The sequence below is a fragment of the Nerophis ophidion genome, linkage group LG29, assembly GCF_033978795.1.
Source record: "Nerophis ophidion isolate RoL-2023_Sa linkage group LG29, RoL_Noph_v1.0, whole genome shotgun sequence".
Lineage (NCBI taxonomy): Eukaryota > Metazoa > Chordata > Actinopteri > Syngnathiformes > Syngnathidae > Nerophis > Nerophis ophidion.
The window spans coordinates 24,888,366-24,909,143 of NC_084639.1; positions in this window are offsets into that span (position 1 = coordinate 24,888,366).

Consider the following 20,778-nt stretch of genomic DNA (forward strand, 5'->3'; position numbering starts at 1 on the left):
GCTTCCCCAGCCAGTGGGTCCAAAACAATGACTTCTGTTTTGTTTGATCAGCCATTTTACTGCCGTTTTACAGGCACCGTTTGGAAACAATTAAGGTATGTAAATAAATATTTACAAAATATGTTGTGCATGCTCATGTATGTAAAAATATCTGTTCATTTAAAAAAATAGTGAGTGCGGCTTAAATAACGGTGCGCTCTATATCCCGGAATGGTTTAAGCCGGTGAAAAAATTATTTGTAGTTAAACTAACGATTGAATTTGTTGTCTTAATTTCAGGCAGATTGATACACGTCCATTCCGGACGTTTAATAATTATCTACTTGAATGAAGGTTTTAGAATGGCCTTCCCAAAGTCCTGACTTAACACGTGGACAATGCTGAAGAAACAAGTCCATGTCAGAAAACACATTTAGCTGCACTGCAAAAACTGAAACCTAAGTAAGATGAAATATCTCAAATAAGGGTGACATTTGCTTATTTTCTGTCCGATAAGATACTTCTTCTTACTAAGCAGATTTTATGTTAGAGTTTTTCACTTGTTTTAAGGGTTTTGGTCCTAAATGATCTCAGTAAGATACCACAGCTTGTTTCCGACAGTTTATGACCTATTTTGAGTAAAATATGCTTAAAACTAGAATATCAACTGTGAATGCATGAGTGGTTTATTTTGTGTAAAAAATAATCCTTTGAGTCCTGGAGGAGGCAACAAAAATAAAAAAGAACGGAACCATCTCCCCCTGTTCAAAAATGATTAAAAAAAAGTGTTTTAGTGTTTCCAATCTGTTACAAAGCTGTGTCCTCAACACTTACAAGTATTTAAAACACATATATATATATATATATATATATATATATATATATACATATATATATATATATATATATATATATATATATATCTATATCTATATATATATATATGTCTTCATTGGATTATCCAGAGAATGGTGCTCGATACCGTGGTAGGTGTGGGAAAAATCACAAGACTACTTCATCTCTACAGAACTGTTTCATGAGGGGTTCCCTCAATCATCAGGAGATTTCTCCTATATAATATATATATATATATATATATATATATATATACACATATTCCTCGCGCACTAATTGACTGAAATGATATTCTTGCTAGAAACTACAATATCAACTGTTGCAAAGCTGTCATCAACACTCAAGTATTTAAAAAAAATATATATACATATATATACATATATACATATATATATATTTATATATATACATATATACATATATATACATACATATATATATATATCTATATATATATATATATACATACATATACACACATATATATATACATATACATATATACATATATATATATATATATATATATATAGATATATATATATACATATACACATATATATATATATATATATATATATATATATATATACATACATATACATATATATATATACATATATACATATACATATATATACACATATATATATACATTTATACATATATATATATATATATATATATATATATATATATATATATATATATATATATATATATATATATATATATATACATATATAAATATACATATATATATATACACATATATATATATACATATATATACACATATATATAAATTCCTCGCGCACTAATTGACTGAAAGAGCATGCACTTGGTGCAGTGATGTCATGTTATCGACGGGAAAATGCGTTTTAAGACAATATTTTTTTGCCTGAGCGTTTAAGAGACGCTTATAGTAACAAACGGTTTCCTTTTCATTAAGAAAAATAAATTAGCTTTCAGTACAAGTTTGCTGGTTTCAAGAAATGTAATGCCGTACGCATATCATTATGTCAAAATAATGGCACTAGAATTTACTTAATTTAATAATATTTTTCAACATATTAAGGAAAAAAGGTCTCATATTTTTTTTCCTACCAAGAAAAGTACACTTGTTATTAGTGAGAAAATACTTATTTTAAGGTATTTTTGGCTTCATTGAGGTTAGCTGATTTTACTTGTTTTGGAAAGTCTTGACAGGCCACATTTTCTTGTTCTATTGGCAGATAATTTTCCTTAGATCAAGTAAAATACCCCTCATTTTATTTAATGTTTTTCTCTTTTTTTAAAACTGACTTTTTGCAGTGTGAACTGGTCCAATTTTTTCAAGGAGTGGTCAAAAATTCAACTACCAAAAGTGCCTTAATGCAGTGAAACTTAACAAGGGACATGTAAGCAAATATTAACACCCCAAAAGGGAATAAGCGGTAGAAATGGATGGACGAATGGATGTACGTATACTTTTGACCCAGCAGATTTGCTCACATTTTCAGTAGAGCCATAATAAATTCATAAAAGAAACAAACTTCATGGATGTTTTTTGTGACCAACAAATATGTGCTCCAATCACTACATCACAAAAAAATAACAGTTGTAGAAATGATTGGAAAATCATGAGATTATGTTCTTTACAAGTGTACGTAAACTTTTGACCACGACTGTAGGTTAGAGTTTTCCATACCTGACATTATTCCGTCGGTCATTTCACTTGCTCAAACCTTTTTCTAACATTCCACACGACAAAAATATAAAAGTATGTACGAGTTGTGCTGATATCGTATCATCTGTTTTAGCCAATACAGGAGGCTTCAATACTGGAAGTGAAACATTTAAATTTGGACACCCTTAAAACCCAGCCTTGATGCCGAGAGAAAAATGAATTTAGTAAGAGTCTATTGAGCTGTTCTTTAATGACTAATGATCATATCCCAAATAAAGCCCCAAAGGCCACGAGGTTAAAAGAAAAAAAAAAGTTTTGCAACATTACAGGCTTTCAAAAGCAAAGGCACATCCTATCATTCCTCAACGTGTCCTTTTGTTCATGTATTTGGGATTATTAGAGCCAAATATGAAAGAACATCCTGAAATGTCACATCAAAGCCACCTGAAAATGAGCCGCACCGATGTTGTGTTGTAGGAATATTGGTTTGTGATGTGCCTTTCAAAGCCTCTGATACTCGCTGTGTGTGTGTGTGTGTGTGTGTGTGTGCGCGTGTGTGTTTCTGGTGTTCATATTCTCATTTGGGGTGTGAAATGAGCAGTGATGGGCAATAACAAGCTTAACTACATTTCCCAGCCACTACTTTATTTGAAAAAAGCAAAATGATAACGGACACGCACTCCTCATGTCACATGACTAAGAGGGAGTCGGAGACAGAGGGACGCTTCAAGCTGACCACTGAAAAAAAAAAAAAGAAACATTCTTGAAAATGAAAAAAAAAATCCGTCAAATTCAGTCATATATATATACACATAGAATACCTTCTCATTCAATGTGTTTTCAATATTTTCGTGACTATTTACATTGTAGGTTGTCACTGAAGGCATCAAAACTATGAATGAACACATGTGGAGTTATGTACTCGACAAAAAAAAAGGTGAAATAACTGAAAACATGTTTTGTATTCGATTGTTTTTCAACAAAAGCCACCCTTTGCTCTGATTACTGCTTTGCACATTTTTGGCATTCTCTCAGTGAGCTTCAAGAAGTACTCACCTGAAATGGTTTTCACTTCACAGGTGTGCTTGAAGCTCATCGAGAGATTACCAAGAGTGTGCAAAGCAGTAATCAGAGCAAAGGGTGGCTATTTTGAAAAAAATCGAATACAAATTATGTTTTTTTTAGTTATTTCGCCTTTATTTTTATTAAGTACATAACTCCACATGTGTTCATTCACAGTTTTGATGCCTTCAGTGACAATCTACAATGTAAATAGTCATGAAAATATTGAAAATGCATTGAATAAGGAGGTGTGTTCAAACTTTTGGCGTGTACTGAATATATATATATATATATATATATATGTATGTATGTGAACCAGAGAGTACCATCTGTGTGCAGATAAAACAGTCTCATCTCTTTTCTTTTCGATTTTAGCAGGTCAGGAGTGCATTCTTGTTTTAAGTGAGGGACGAAAACTAACCCAGACCCACTGTAGTCCACAGCCTAGGCCAGGGGTGTCCAAACTTTTTCCACAGAGGGCCGCACACGGAAAAATTTAAGCATGATATTTTTCATTTTCAAACCAAAAAAATTATATGGATTTTTTTTTTTTATCTTTAGGGCTCCTGTGGAGCATAGAGGGTCTCAGTCACTAAAATTTTAAAACTAAGTCAAATTATTACTATTATTTGTTATTTAATGCTTACAGTAAATCTCTATAACAAATTTGAGGTTGATATAAAGTAAAACAAATACGGTTTTATGCCTTTTCTGTCAAAGACCACTTTGTTTTTTTTGTAGTAAAACTGAAATATGCAGTATTTAGATAGATAGATAGATAGATAGATAGATAGATAGATAGATAGATAGATAGATAGATAGATAGATAGATAGATAGATAGATAGATAGATAGATGGATAGATAGATAGATAGATAGATGGATAGATCGATAGTACTTTATTGATTCCTTCAGGAGAGTTCCTTTATTTAGCAATTAATGCCCTCAAAGTTTAATAATGCAGGACACCATTGATTTTAATTATTTAATATTTTTGAGTAATCACAGTGAAAAGTTAAATAAAATCCTACTAAATATATTTGAGATCCGAAAGTTTCCCCACTCATAAAGTGATACATTTTTATTAGTTTTTTTTACTTTTAACGTTTGAATTTCAAGATTAACTTCCAATATATCTGTCGATTTTACATTTGAACAATTTTTTTTTTTATTTTATGCTCTTTTGTCAAAACTTTGATGTTTTTATATGACAACCACACAACATATGCAATATTTTTTCCACATATAACATTTTAAAGTTATAATTTTTAAGTAATAATTCATTATAACATAGATTTTTTGTACTTTTTTTTTTTTTGGAGCAATGGAAAAAAAGGAAAATAAAGACAAAAGGAAAAAAAAAACTACCTGCATGGCAGCTTTGTGTCAACATTGCCAATTTTTCTCATTACATTTCACCTCATTCCACTTTTTTAAAATGTTTTTTTTAATTTTTTTCAATACTATCAATTTTGCAATTTTTGTAAAATGTATGGCGAGCCGGTAAACGATTAGCTGCGGGCCGCAAATGGCCCCCGGCCCGCACTTTGGATACTCCTGCCTAAACCATAAGTGCGATGGTAATATTGTCAAAATGTTTTTTTCTGTATACTAAATTTGTTTGGCTAAATTTGTTTAATTAAATTGTATTAAATTCCATCCATCCATCCATCATCTTCCGCTTATCCGCGGTCGGGTCGCGGGGGCAGCAGCCTAAGCAGGGAAGCCCAGACTTCCCTATCTCCAGCCACTTCGTCTAGCTCTTCCCGGGGGATCCCGAGGCGTTCCCAGGCCAGCCGGGAGACATAGTCTTCCTAACGTGTCCTGGGTCTTCCCCATGGCCTCCTACCAGCTGGACGTGCCCTAAACACCTCCCTAGGGAGGCGTTCGGGTGGCATCCTGACCAGATGCCCGAACCACCTCATCTGGCTCCTCTCCATGTGGAGGAGCAGCGGATTTACTTCGAGTTCCTCCCGGATGGCAGAGCTTCTCACCCTATCTCTAAGGGAGAGACCCGCCACATGGCGGAGGAAACTCATTTGGGCCGCTTGTACCCGTGATCTTATCCTTTCGGTCCTGACCCAAAGCTCATGACCATAGGTGAGGATGGGAACGTAGATCGACCGGTAAATTGAGAGCTTTGCCTTCCGGCTCAGCTCCTTCTTCACCAAAACGGATCGATACAACGTCCGCATTACCGAAGACGCCGCACCGATCCGCCTGTCGATCTCACGATCCACTCTTCCCTCACTCGTGAACAAGACTCCTAGGTACTTGAACTCCTCCACTTGGGGCAGGGTCTCCTCCCCAACCCGGAGATGGCACTCCACCCTTTTCCGGGCGATATTATTAAATTGATGTATTAAATTTAATAAAATTTAATAAAATTTAATAAAATTTAATAACATTTAATAAAATGTAATTTAATTTAGTTACATTTTATTTGATTTAATTTAATTTAATTTTATTTTATTTTTCACGACCCGACCTCGGACAAGCGGAAGAGGATGGACGGATGGATGGATGGATGTTTATTTTGCTGCATCCTGAATAAACACAGCAACATTCTGCCGATGTGTCCTGTTTTTTTACGAGCTATAATTGAAAAACAACACTTCTAAAAATCCTGATGGGTACCCCACCATCAGGAAGAATTGTGTTTCCATGCAACATGTCACCCTAAGAACCTGGCCAATGACAGGCGAGTCAGACGTCGAGGAGAGGGGAGCATCATAATCTGGGTCTATGCCAGCTTAACCGAGGCATGATTCAACCGTAAGCTTCATCAAAAAGGACCGTTTTAAGTCTGCTTTTATTTGACCTGGTCCCGGGGAAAAAAAAGTGATGTTTTCTTGGACTACCAAAAGAACCTTCCCTCGTTTCTCGTTAAATCACACGATGACAACCTGACCAAAGAATTCGGTTTGCAGCAATGAGTGTTTGGCAGCCCAGAAACTTTTTTTTTGCAGTGTTTTCACGACATTCATGGTTTATGATTTTCAACCTGCGTCACTGAAGAGTCAGAGCTGGGTAAAAACTCACCTGTTGACAGGGACACGCTCAAAAGTCTTTGTTCATGTATTCACCACTTCTGACAAGCGGGTGTAAGTACTGCTGCGACCTTTAGGATACGACCTCCATTTAACCCTTGTGTGGTGTTCGAGTCCGTGGGACCCGTTTTGTTTTGTTTTTTATTTTGTGTCTTTTAATGCCTCACAATCAAACACTGTTATGGCAAAATATTAAACAGATGTTTATTGGGATAAAGTAAACATCTGTTCATTATTTTAACATAAAAGTGTTTAATTACAAACGCTGGCTGGGTAACAACAATAGAAACATTACACAAGGGTTAAGTACCCTTCTATTTGCAAACTTTTCGATTGATGAATTTTCAGATCGAGACAAAAATTCAGGTGTGCGCCAGTCCGGCTGCAGCAAGCAGCTGCAAACAATCATCTGCAATCAACGCACTTGCCGCTGATGAGAGCTCTGCCTTCATAAGCCTACACAATCTGCTATCCCGTGCTAGAACGTAGAGACCTGTCCTGTACAGTTAGAATAATTATGTTATCAGTTATCACACAACTTTTATGCTTAAAGGCTGTTGCTATATTTATAATCAATTGTGCTGAAGTTGTACTTTTCCATCTGTGAAAAGGCACAACTTGTAATCTTGCTTTACAAGTTGTCTTGTTTCAGCAGTTTGTTTACAGACCCTGCCAGCTGACAACCAAGGACGGGAATCAACTACCTCAACTCGGACAAAACAGAGACAGGGCGAAATCACGGGTGTCAGCACATTTCCATTCTGAATAATCATGTACTGTGTCTTTTGGGGCTGCTTGCATTACCCCTTCTTCCAAAAGCAGCCTCGGTGATGTTAACTAGGGACCTCCCGAATAAATAGAGGAACACGCGGGACTGTACCTTAGAGCATAGGGGGAAACTGTAACTTCATTGTACAGCCCAATACGTCTCTGTTTCAATTTTCCTGAAGGAACCTCCAGGAATCCATAAAGTCTTATCCATCTATCCATCTATCTATCTATCTATCTATCTATCTATCTATCTATCCTCATGAGTCAAATTCAACTCAGAGCAGACTTATTTCACAGCGGAGGAAAGTAACCCATGCAAGGCGCACACACATGCGCGGTGGATTGTGCTTTTTAAAATGTTTATTATTGTAGCATTATGGTAAAGTTAAGAATTTTTGTGGTGTCTGATAGTTTGTGAAGGCACCAATGTGATTTGTCGCTGTGGCCCAAACCTGGGCAAATAAAGGCTCGAGCAATGGTTGGAATCTGCACTTTTGCATGACATATTAGTTACTATGGTAATCAAATTAGTTACTATGGTATTCTAAGTCACAGCAGGTCAGACGAGGCACAAAGCAGTGTGGGTGGGGAGCGTTTCCACGGAGTGTTTCCAGAGTGGCCAGCCTGGAGATTTTTACAAGAAAGTTCTAAAGCTTAGTGATATATCACATATATCGGATTGTAGGTGGGTTTAATTATTTACCCTTTGCGTCCATATTTTGCTGAGTTTGTTGCATTTTTCTTGCGTTTCGCTTGATTGTAAAATATGGCGAATATTGCTGTCAATATTCAGTGTTTTACCCTTCATAGTTAATATAGTAAATCCCACATTGTTCACTTTCATGTACATTCTGAGTGTCTCATTCAGTAAAAACATTTAAAATTTGATTCAGTTTTTTAATGCGGGCGCTCCATAACGTTTTTAGCATTCAATCAGACAATATTGTGAGGTTTTGTATTAGTGTTCCTAAAAATAGGACCCAAACACATACTGTACAGCAGATTTTCACAGCTTACACACACATACATATATATATATATATATATATATATATATATATGTACATATATATATATATATATATATATATATATATATATATATATATATGTACATATATATATATATATTATGTACATATATATATATATATATATATATATATATATATATGTATATATATATATATATATATATATACTAAACTGCCTACCTGAAGAGGTAGGCAGTTTTTGGAGGTCTCAAGAAGGTCATAAATACATGAATGTGTGTAAACATAGAACGATGGATATACCGGCCCCCAGACACATTTTTACTCCAAATGTGGCCCCCCGAGTAAAAATAAATGCCCAGGCCTGTTGATGACTCTGATGCACTAATTTGTGTGGCCACTTGCCTCTGAGCACAACCTGTATCTGACTAAGTCCATGTACTGATCATCAACCCTTTGGCCTTGTCTTGTTTTCATCACGTCAAAAAGTGACCCGTTGGTCCATTCGTGGGTTAGAGGAATATTTTCCGCCTTCAAGCAGAATAGGAACCCCTTGGAATGGGCCTTCGCACATACGATGAGCTCACCCTGTTTCGTTATCTATGCACTCTCCCACACAAAGCCACTTAGCTGGACAAAAGAATGAGAGACGGGCGACCGTTTTATAGATTGCTCCGACCTTTAGATAGCTGGGATTTATTTCGCAGGGCTGGTTTTGCTACCGTTTTTTACCCACTCCTCTAATAGACAAAGTTGTGTAGAAAGTACTGTACGGCCAAACTTATAATCATGTTACTTATAACAAGTTGCACATTGTTTTGACTGTTTTGGGGTTTTTTTGAGTGAGGAGGCACTTCCCTGACATGCACACTCAGCTGAGCTGCAGCACCACAGGTGTTTTCTTGATTGTCCTTTAATGGTACTTCAAAGTGAGGCGATGTCAGACGTAACAAGTACGTGTGAGATAGTATGTTTGCGTGAGAGATAATGTGTGTGCCTGAGTGCGGGTGCGGAAAAGAGTGTTAATTTTTGTGTTGAGCTGTTTAAAAAAGCGGGAAGGTAAATAAGCAAACATTTGCATCACGCAAACGCACCGCCAGTCCCACGTTGGTAGTGTTAGAAACGTGATAGGGCACACTAAAGATGAAAAAATAATAAATATAAACAAACTTCTATCTGCATTTAATGCTGTTAGTCTGATTTGATCATGTTTTGTTTTACGTCTCGTCTCGATTACTGTAACGTATTATTTTCGGGTCTCCCCATGTCTAGCATTAAAAGATTATAGTTGGTAGAAAATGCGGCTGCTAGACTTTTGACAAGAACAAGAAAGTTTGATCACATTACGCCTGTACTGGCTCACCTGCACTGGCTTCCTGTGCACTTAAGATGTGACTTTAAGGTTTTACTACTTACGTATAAAATACTACACGGTCTAGCTCCAGCCTATCTTGCCGATTGTATTGTACCATATGTCCCGGCAAGAAATCTGCGTTCAAAAGACTCCGACTTATTAGTGATTCCCAAAGCCCAAAAAAAGTCTGCGGGCTATAGAGCGTTTTCCGTTCGGGCTCCAGTACTCTGGAATGCCCTCCCGGTAACAGTTCGAGATGCTACCTCAGTAGAAACATTTAAGTCTCACCTTAAAACTCATCTGTATACTCTAGCCTTTAAATAGACCTCCTTTTTAGACCAGTTGATCTGCCGCTTCTTTTCTTTCTCCTATGTCCCCCCCTCCCTTGTGGAGGGGGTCCGGTCCGATGACCATGGATGAAGTACTGGCTGTCCAGAGTCGAGACCCAGGATGGACCGCTCGTCGGGACCCAGGATGGACCGCTCGCCTGTATCGGTTGGGGACATCTCTACGCTGCTGATCCGCCTCCGCTTGAGATGGTTTCCTGTGGACGGGACTCTCGCTGCTGTCTTGGATCCGCTTTGAACTGAACTCTCGCGGCTTTGTATCATGTTAGACCTGCTCGACATCCATTGCTTTCGGTCCCCTAGAGGGGGGGGGGGGGGGGGGTTGCCCACATCTGAGGTCCTCTCCAAGGTTTCTCATAGTCAGCATTGTCACTGGCGTCCCACTGGATGTGAATTCTCCCTGCCCACTGGGTGTGAGTTTTCCTTGCCCTTTTGTGGGTTCTTCCGAGGATGTTGTAGTCGTAATGATTTGTGCAGTCCTTTGAGACATTTGTGATTTGGGGCTATATAAATAAACATTGATTGATTGATTGGTTTTGTTCTCTGGACTCTTGTTCTGTTTTTTCACTTCCTGGTTTGTTTTTGTTACCATGTCAACTCATTACTTTTCACCTGTCATGTCACGTCCCTGTTTTCAGCCTCACCTGTTTCCACTAATGATCACAACTATTTAAGTCACTCTTTTTCTTGTCTTCGTCCTGGGATCTTCACACTCGCACGCACCCTACCCATCCTCGTCCACAGTTTCATGACGTGTAAGTTTTTTTTTTTTGTATTTATGCCATTGTGCAAGTTTTGTTTTGTTTGTATATAGTCATGCCATTGTGCTGTTTTGTTTTAAGTATAGTATAGATTTTTATCCGCCACAGAGCGCGTCCTTGGTTTGCCTTTTTGTAATTTGTTTATTTAATAAATCATGTACCTGAATTCACGCCTGGCTCGTCCTGTAATCCCGCTGCATCGAAGGAGCACACACCATTAATGTCCAAGCCAATTTATGACATTTAATGTGCATTGATTTCAAGTTAACTAAGGAAAAAGTGTGATCAATCAAGATTAAATACCTAAAAGTAACGCAAAATCATTCTCAAAGCGGCCATAAAAAGCATGTATTCACAGCTCAAATATAACTTGCACTTGAGTAAATAAAACTACTACACCGCAGACATTCGCTACATAGGGTTGCTATCACGCTAGCTGCTAGCTGCATTTCAACATTACCTAGAGTCTAGGTCAGTGGTGTCAAACTCAAATACAGAGTGGGCCAAAATGTAAAACTGAACAAAGCCGCGGGCCGAGGGTTGAACAAATTAACCCTTTAATAGGGACCCAAACAAGTTTTGCATTGAATATTGACCAAGCAAGGCTTATATAACTTTATATCCATTTTTCCATCCATTTTCTACCGCTTATTCCCGTTCGGGGTCGCGGGGGGCGCTGGCGCCTATCTCAGCTACAATCGGGCGGAAGGCGGGGTACACCCTTGGACAAGTCGCCACCTCATCGCACGCTATATAACTTTATAGTGACATACAAAATCCAGTTTAAAAAACTAATAATAAAAAAATACCAATGGCATATCAAATAGAATAAAAACACAAATTTAATGCCTTTTTTCGGCGGCGGGTTTGAGTTGGGGCGGGGTTTGATGGTAGCGGGGGTGTATATTGTAGCGTCCCGGAAGAGTTAGTGATGCAAGGGGTTCTGGGTATTTGTCCGGTTGTGTTTATGTTGTGTTACGGTGCGGATGTTCTCCCGAAATGTGTTTGTCTTTCTTGTTTGCTGTGGGTTCACAGTGTGGCGCATATTTGTAACAGTGTTAACCTTGTTTATTCGGCCACCCTCAGTGTGACCTGTATGGCTGTTGACCAAGTATGCATTGCATACATTTGTGTGTGTGTATGAGCTGCATATATTATGTGAGTGGGCCGGCACGCTGTTTTTATGGAAGAAAAGCGGACGTGGCGACATGTAGAGAACGCCAAAAGCAGGGCTTTTACGGCCGGCCCCCAATATTATTGTCCGGGTGGTAATTCGGGTGGGGCACTGAACTTCGGGAGTCTCCCGGGAAAATTGGGAGGGTTGACGAGTATGAGTATCAGCGGTGAATGTGGTGTTACAGCGGCGGGCCAACTCTAATGTTAATTTGATATTGCCTAAAGGGCCAAATGAAATTACACGGCGGGCCAAATTTGGTCCACGGGCCAGAGTTTGACACCCATGGTCTAGGTAATGTAAAATGTTTTATGTCAATATGGAGAGGCGGAACCGACGGTCCGACAGATGGCGGCGAGGAGGCAGAGAATGCGAGCGAGTGGCAAGGCGTGGCGTGCCGGGAGCGGCGCCACAAGCGAGATCAGGTGCGTGGATCGCGCACCTGGACACAATTAATGTATCTCCTCTCGATGTATAAAAGGGCAGAAGGAGGAGAGAGACGAGAGACACCACAAGTTGCAGCGCATGCAAGAAGAAAGAGAGCGACAGCGAGAGGCAGACGCAAGCGACGAGGATGGCTAAAAAGCGACACGGAGGAGCAAGCAGTAAGAGCACGGACGGCTGAAAAGCAACCCTCAAAAGACTGTTCTTATTTGGAAAAATGAAGAAGTCTACGCCAGCAATGTCCTTCCTTGGTGGTCCGTGGAACCCGCACGACGGCATGACTCCATCACAGTCAATAAAGAAATTGACTCAAAAATTCTCCAACACAAGTTGGGCTCCACTTTTCCAAAAATGTGTTAGCTTAATGCTAAGATACAAAGGCTTTGCTAGTGGCATGCTGCTGATTAGCATTACAAAATGTACATGTCAATTTCAACACTACCATATTAGCTAATTAAACCGCAAACTAAGATGCATGTTACAATCCAACAGTTGATGCTTGATAAGTACAATACTTACGGTATTAACACATTTTAGGGCGCAACAAAAAACAAACAAAACACTCACTAAACGACATCTAAACGTCCTGGACTTGCAACTGCAACTGCAACATAAAGTAGTACTTGCCAATGATGACAAAACAAGATTGAACTGCAGTTACCATAATCAGATCATTTTTAAATGTTTTATCAAACAATGTGATTTTATAATAAAAAAAACATTTTTTATGAACACACAACAGTACCGAAAATTGTTACAGGTATCGAATCTCAGGTATCGGTTCAAATGTGAAAGCTATCCCGAACTAGGACACACCTGTTCCTGGTTGCCAATCAGGATGGTTAATGCCGGTGGACCGTTTGCCATGTTTGCTTTGCTCTTGGTGCACTATTCCTGAGTTTGAAATGAAAACAATATTTTTGCCTGCCGTCTCTACATCCTGGAGTTCAACGGCACACACAACCATAACACCGACTCATCAATCTGTCGGCATCTCGCCACGTAGCGAAAGAAAACCTTCCGCATGCTAAGAAGTTGGGACTTTATCGAGCGTCGTCAACATGGGTCTGGCAGCTCGCCCTTCACACGCCGCAGCTACGCAACCACTGGACTCCCCGCTGAGCGAGACGGGGAAACAGTGATGGAGCCGCCTGGTAGCTAGGCAACCCCTGGAGAGCAGCTCTGGAAGACCTAGAGATGCCTCCCACCACACCATCGGCTTCGGCTCCTCAGAAAAGTGTCAGAGCACGTTGACGGGATGAATGGGAGTTTTGCATTCTTAAATAAGCCACCCAGGAGTCATCACTTGAACCAAAAAAGAAACATTATCCACCACCGAGCTGCGAAAACCATGTTTTTTATGTGCTAAATGATTCACGTTTGTCTCCTGGGTTGTACCACATGTGAAAGCGATACAGTCTAAATTGGGTAAATTCAAATTAAAATTCACTTAGAACGATTTACTTAGCTCTTTTATTGCCGCATTTACAGTGTTGCACTACTTAAAAGGGAACATTATCAGCAGACCTATGTAAGCGTCAATATATACCTTGATGGTGCAGAAAAAAGACCATCTATTTTTTTAACCGATTTCCGAACACTAAATGGGTGAATTTTGGCGAATTAAACGCCTTTCTGTTTATCGTGCTGGAGGCGATGACGTCAGAATGTGACGTCGCCGAGGTAATACAGCCGCCATTTTCATTTTCAACACATTACAAACACCGGGTCTCAGCTCTGTTATTTTCCGTTTTTTCGACTATTTTTTTGGAACCTTGGAGACATCATGCCTCGTCGGTGTGTTGTCGGAGGGTGTAACAACACTAACAGGGAGGGATTCAAGTTGCACCACTGGCCCCAAGATGCCAAAGTGTCTGCCGCCAGACCCTCATTGAATCTACCAAAGTGGCTCCACATTTTACCGGCGATGACAGAAAATGGCACAGAGATATATGGATAACCTGCAGATGCATTTGCAACGATAAAGTCAACAAAATCACAAAGGTGAGTTTTGTTGATGGTGACTTATGTGCTAATCAGACATATTTGGTCGCGGCGTGACTGCCAGCTAATCGATGCTAACATGCTACGCTAATCAACGCAAACATGCTATTTACCGGCGGTGCTAAAGCAGACATGGCACGGAGATGTATGGATAACCTGCAGATATATTTGTAACGATAAAGTCACAGAAATCACAAAGGTGAGTTTTGTTGATGTTGACTGCCAGCTAATCGATGCTAACATGCTATGCTAATCGATGCTAAAATGCTATTTACCGGCGGTGCTAAAGCAGACATGGCACAGAGATGTATGGATAACCTGCAGATGCATTTGCAACTGTATTACGTTTCCTGCCACCCACATTTAATGCGAAAAAAAACACCTACCAGTCAATCAATCAATCAATCAATCAATCAATTAATCAAACCAATCGACGGATTTAAGTTGCTCCAGTGTCAAAAGATGCGAAAGTCCTGATCGCTTGGTCCGCACATTTTACCCGCGATGCTAACGCAGCTATTCGGCCATGCTATGGCTATGAATAGCGTCAATAGCTATTCGCTCAATAGCTTCAGTTTCTTCTTCAATATTTTCATACTCCAACCATCTGTTTCAATACATGCGTAATCTGTTGAATCGCTTAAATCGCTGAAATCCGAGTTTGAATCCGAGCTAATGTCACTATATCTTGCTGTGGTATTCCCATTGTTTGTTTACATTGGCAGCACTGTATGACGTCACAGAGAAATGGCCAGTGTCTTCACAGAGAGCCGAAAATAAGGCACTTTAAAGCTTTATTTAGGGATATACCGAGACCGGTAACATTTTGAAAAAAACTTCAAAAAATACAACAAGCCACTGGGAACTGATTGTTATTGTTTTTAACCCTTTTGAAATTGTGATAATGTTCCCCTTTAACAGCATGCAATGCCAGGCTTCCCACTAACTGACAAAGAAACAGATAACAGATATGATGTCCAGTTCAAAGTGTGACATGCTGTATTTAAATATTTGAGAGTTGACTTTTGTATTTTAAATGAGTTATTATTTGTACAGTCGGGCTTCACGGTGGCAGAGGGGTTAGTGCGTCTGCCTCACAATACGAAGTTCCTGCAGTCCTGGGTTCAAATCCAGGCTCGGGATCTTTCTGTGTGGAGTTTGCATGTTCTCCCCGTGAATGCGTGGGTTCCCTCCGGGTACTCCGGCTTCCTCCCACCTCCAAAGACATGCACCTGGTGTTAGGCCCCTCCCACCTCCGAAGACATGCACCTGGGGATAGACCCCTCCCACCTCCAAAGACATGCACCTGGGGATAGGTTGATTGGCAACACTAAATTGGCCCTAGTGTGTGAATGTGAGTGTGAATGTTGTCTGTCTATCTGTGTTGGCCCTGCGATGAGGTGGCGACTTGTCCAGGGTGTACCCCGCCTTCCACCCGATTGTAGCTGAGATAGGCGCCAGCGCCCCCCGCGACCCCAAAAGGGAATAAGCGGTAGAAAATGGATGGATGGATATCATTTGTACAAACATAGTGCAAAGTAATTCATGATTTGTTAAAAAAATGTTAGTGGCTAGCTAGTTAAAATGGGATATTGTGATTTCACAAGACGGTTTTGGAAGTGATCATTTGAAAATGTTCGATTTAAAAATGTGCACTTAGAGAACATGTAAAAAACAAAGTCTTGCATATGGATATTTATCTGTTTCTATATATTCATATATATTTATTGTGAGAATTCATTAAGATGATCAGTGTTTCCACAAAGATAAATATCATTAATTATTAATAATAACAGAGTTAAAGGTAAATTGAGCAACACGGCTATTTCTAGCAATTTATTTAAGTGTGTATTAAACTGGTAGCTCTTCGCCTTAATCAGTACCCAAGAAGTAGCTCTTGGTTTCAAAAAGGTTGGTGACCCCTGCCTTAGAGAGTAACCTCCTAACTTCCTCATGTATTTTCCACATTGATTTATTGCATGTTGCGCTCATTACCAAATTGCAGCTGTCACAAAATCCTATTGGGTGTCTATTTATAAGGTGCAATGTTGTATTCAGTCTGGTGTGTCCTAATCAAATGTGTAATATGATTACTTCCTCTTTGGTCCTCCCCCTTACAGTTCTTCCCGCCCCTGCTGTGTTCTCTAATGTGTATTTGTATCTTCCTGTTGTACTCATGTCTCAGTAAATGCTACACTTTTAAAATAGTTCCTTTCATTAATAATTTGGGGTCTGCCTTATTGAGAGGAACCTCTCTGTGCTGCTAGTGTCTGTTTTGCCAGGATATCGCCCAATAATTTCCCTATTTGCCTGTTTGAGTTGGAACCATGTTACCCTCTCAAGTCTGAGCATAATTTCATATAAAGTTGTGGTCAAAAGTTGACATATACTTGTAAAGAACATAAACTCATGGCTGTCTTGAGTTTACAAAAAAACTCTTATTTTTTTGTGATAGAGTGATTGGAGCACATACTTGTTGGTCATAAAAAATATTCATGAAGTTTGGTTCTTAATATGAATTTATTATGGCTCTACTGAAAATGGGAGCAAATCTGCCGCGTCAAAAGTATACATACAGCAATGTTAATATTTGCTTACATGGACTTGTTTCTTCAGCATTGTCCACACGTTTAAGTCAGGACTTTGGGAAGGTCATTCTAAAACCTTCATTCTAGCCTGATTTAGCCATTCCTTTACCACTTTTGACGTGTGTTTAGGGTCATTGTCCGGTTGGAACACCCGACTGTGTGAGGACTGGTGGGCATGGTAATGCCGGGTTTGTCCCTCCGTGGATGCGATGACGTGAACACAACAAAAGGTAGGATCTTAAAATATTTATTTAACAAAAAGAGAGCTCTGAAGAGAAATGCTGGAGCTAATAAAATGGCAAACCAAAAACGCTAGTATGAAAACTAGGAAATACAAACAGAAAACTAAACTTGGCATGAAAGCACAAACGAGAAAACAAATCATCAGTATGAAAACTGGAATAATCAAGGGGCATAGCGTGAGAACTAGCGAGAATAAAAGTAGAAAAAGTAGCAGTCGTCACTTGTTGCATGAGAGCAATTTATGAACCCAGGAAGAAATGAACAAAGAGGCTGTCTTAAATAGGAGGGTGATTAGACAAAACAGGTGTGTGTGGACCGGGATTGGCAGGTGGACTGATGAGTTACCATGGTGACAGGCTAAACAGGAAATAAAGAGTCGGAGAAATATACAAAATGGAAAAATAAATAGTGTAGATCTGATCAGCAGATCGCAACAAACTGTCCCCAAAACCCAACATCTGGACTGATGAGTTTAGCTTGTCCTGAAGAATTTTTTGTTATTGTCCCATTTACTCTTTGTTAATTACCAGTTCCATTGGCAGCAAAACAGGTCCAGAGCATAATACTACTGTAGGTCTGGTGTTCCTGGGATTAAAAGCCTCACTTTTTCTCCTCCAAAAATATTGCTGGGTATTGTGGCCAAACAGCTGAATTTTTGTTTCATCTGACCACAGAACTTTACTCCAGAAGGTCTTATCTTTGTCCATTTGATGTCAGTAGAGCCATAATAAATTCATAAAAGAACCAACCTTCCTGAATGTGTTTTTGTGACCAACTTGTAGGTGCTTCAATCACTCTATCACAAAAAAATAAGAGTTGTATATATTATTGGAAACTCAAGACAGCCATGACATTATGTTCTTTACGCTGACCTTAAGTCGGAGCAAACCACTATTTTGTTGCTGTGACTCTTCTACCCACTGTTTCTTTACTTCATTCATTAAAAAAGTCTTAAATGACAGATTAGAGAGTTTCACAAACAAAAATAGAATACTCGTTAAGAAACCAATATGGATACAGAGCTAATGTTTCAACTTCAATGGCTTTAATTTAAATTACAGAAAAAAGTAACCATTGCAATAGATAGTAAAAAATGTGCGGCAGCAGTGTTTACGGATCTAACCAAAGTATTTGACACAATTAATTACAATATTTTAATCAAAAAAATAGAACAATACGGCATTAGAGGGTTAGTCTTAAACTGGATAAGAAGTTATCTAACGAACAGGAAAAAATACGTGAAGCTAGGCGAACACACTTCTAAAACGCTAAATATATCCTGTGGTGTACCTCAGGGATCAATACTAGGACCCAAATTATTCAATCTCTATATAAATGATATTTGTAAAGTTACAAAAGATTTAAAGTTAATAAGTCATTGAATCGCAGTAAAACTAAAATAATCCATCCATCCATTTTCTACCGCTTATTCCCTTTTGGGGTCACGGGGGGCGCTGGCGCCTATCTCAGCTACAATCGGGCGGAAGGCGGGGTACACCCTGGACAAGTCGCCACCTCATCGCAGGGCCAACACAGATAGACGGACTAAAATATTGCTATTTGGTAATAGTAGAAGAGAACGTCAAACACATATACAAATAGACGGAATAAAAATTGAAAGAGTAAATTAAACCAAATTTCTAAGTATAATCACTGATGATAAATTGAACTGGAAATCTCATGTAAAAAATATGCAACATAAAGTGGCAAGAAAGACGTCAATATTGAATAAAGCAAAACATGTTCTCGACCAAAAATCACTGCTCTTTAGTGTTAAATTTCTGAGTTATTGTGCAGAAATGTGGAGAAATAATTACAAAAGTACACTTCATTCACTAACAGTGTTACAAAAAACATCAGTTAGAATAATGCATAATGTTGGATATAGAAAACATACAAATCCTGTATTTATTGAATTAAAAATACTGAAATTCCACGAGATAGTGAATTTGCAAACTGCTAAAATTATACACAAAGCAAACTATAACCTGCCTCCCAAGAATATACAACAATTATTTTGAACAAAAGAGTAGAAATATAATCTTAGAGACAAATGTCATTTAAAATATTTGTATGCACGTACAACACTTAAGACCTTCAGTATATCAGTATGTGGAATTAAATGATGGAATGGATTAAGCAAATCAAACAATGTACTAATAGGATCCACTTCAAGAAAGTTGTTGAAGAACATGATGAAATGAGAAACTGGGAATTGTGAGACCGGGGTGGTGGTCCCTCTCTTTAAGAAGGGGGACCGGAGGGTGTGTTCCAACTATCGTGGGATCACACTCCTCAGCCTTCCCGGTAAGGTTTATTCAGGTGTACTGGAGAGGAGGCTACGCCGGATAGTCGAACCTCGGATTCAGGAGGAACAGTGTGGTTTTCGTCCTGGTCGTGGAACTGTGGACCAGCTCTATACTCTCGCCAGGGTTCTTGAGGGTGCATGGGAGTTTGCCCAACCAGTCTACATGTGCTTTGTGGACTTGGAGAAGGCATTCGACCGTGTCCCTCAGGAAGTCCTGTGGGGAGTGCTCAGAGAGTATGGGGTATCGGACTGTCTTATTGTGGCTGTCCGATCCCTGTATGATCAGTGTCAGAGCTTGGTCCGCATTGCCGGCAGTAAGTCGGACACATTTCCAGTGAGGGTTGGACTCCGCCAAGGCTGTCCTTTGTCACCGATTCTGTTCATAACTTTTATGGACAGAATTTCTAGGCGCAGTCAAGGCGTTGAGGGGTTCCGGTTTGGTGGCCGCGGGATTGGGTCTCTGCTTTTTGCAGACGATGTGGTCCTGTTGGCTTCATCTGGCCGGGATCTTCAGCTCTCGCTGGATCGGTTCGCAGCCGAGTGTGAAGCGGCCGGAATGAGAATCAGCACCTCCAAATCCTAGTCCATGGTTCTCGCCCGGAAAAGGGTGGAGTGCCATCTCCGGGTAGGGGAGGAGACCCTGCCCCAAGTGGAGGAGTTCAAGTACCTAGGAGTCTTGTTCACGAGTGAGGGATGAGTGGATCGTGAGATCGACAGGCGGATCGGTGCGGCGTCTTCAGTAATGCGGACGTTGTACCGATCCGTTGTGGTGAAGAAGGAGCTGAGCCGGAAGGCAAAGCTCTCAATTTACCGGTCGATCTACGTTCCCATCCTCACCTATGGTCATGAAATTTGGGACATGACCGAAAGGATAAGATCACGGGTACAAGCGGCCGAAATGAGTTTCCTCCGCCGTGTGGCGGGTCTCTCCCTTAGAGATAGGGTGAGAAGCTCTGCCATCTGGGAGGAACTCAAAGTAAAGCCGCTGCTCCTTCACATCGAGAGGAGCCAGATGAGGTGGTTCAGGCATCTGGTCAGGATGCCACCCGAACGCCTCCCGAGGGAGGTCTTTAGGGCACGTCCAGCCGGTAGGAGGCCACGGGGAAGACCCAGGACACGTTGGGAAGACTATGTCTCCCGGCTGGCCTGGGAACGCCTCGGGATCCCCTGGGAAGAGCT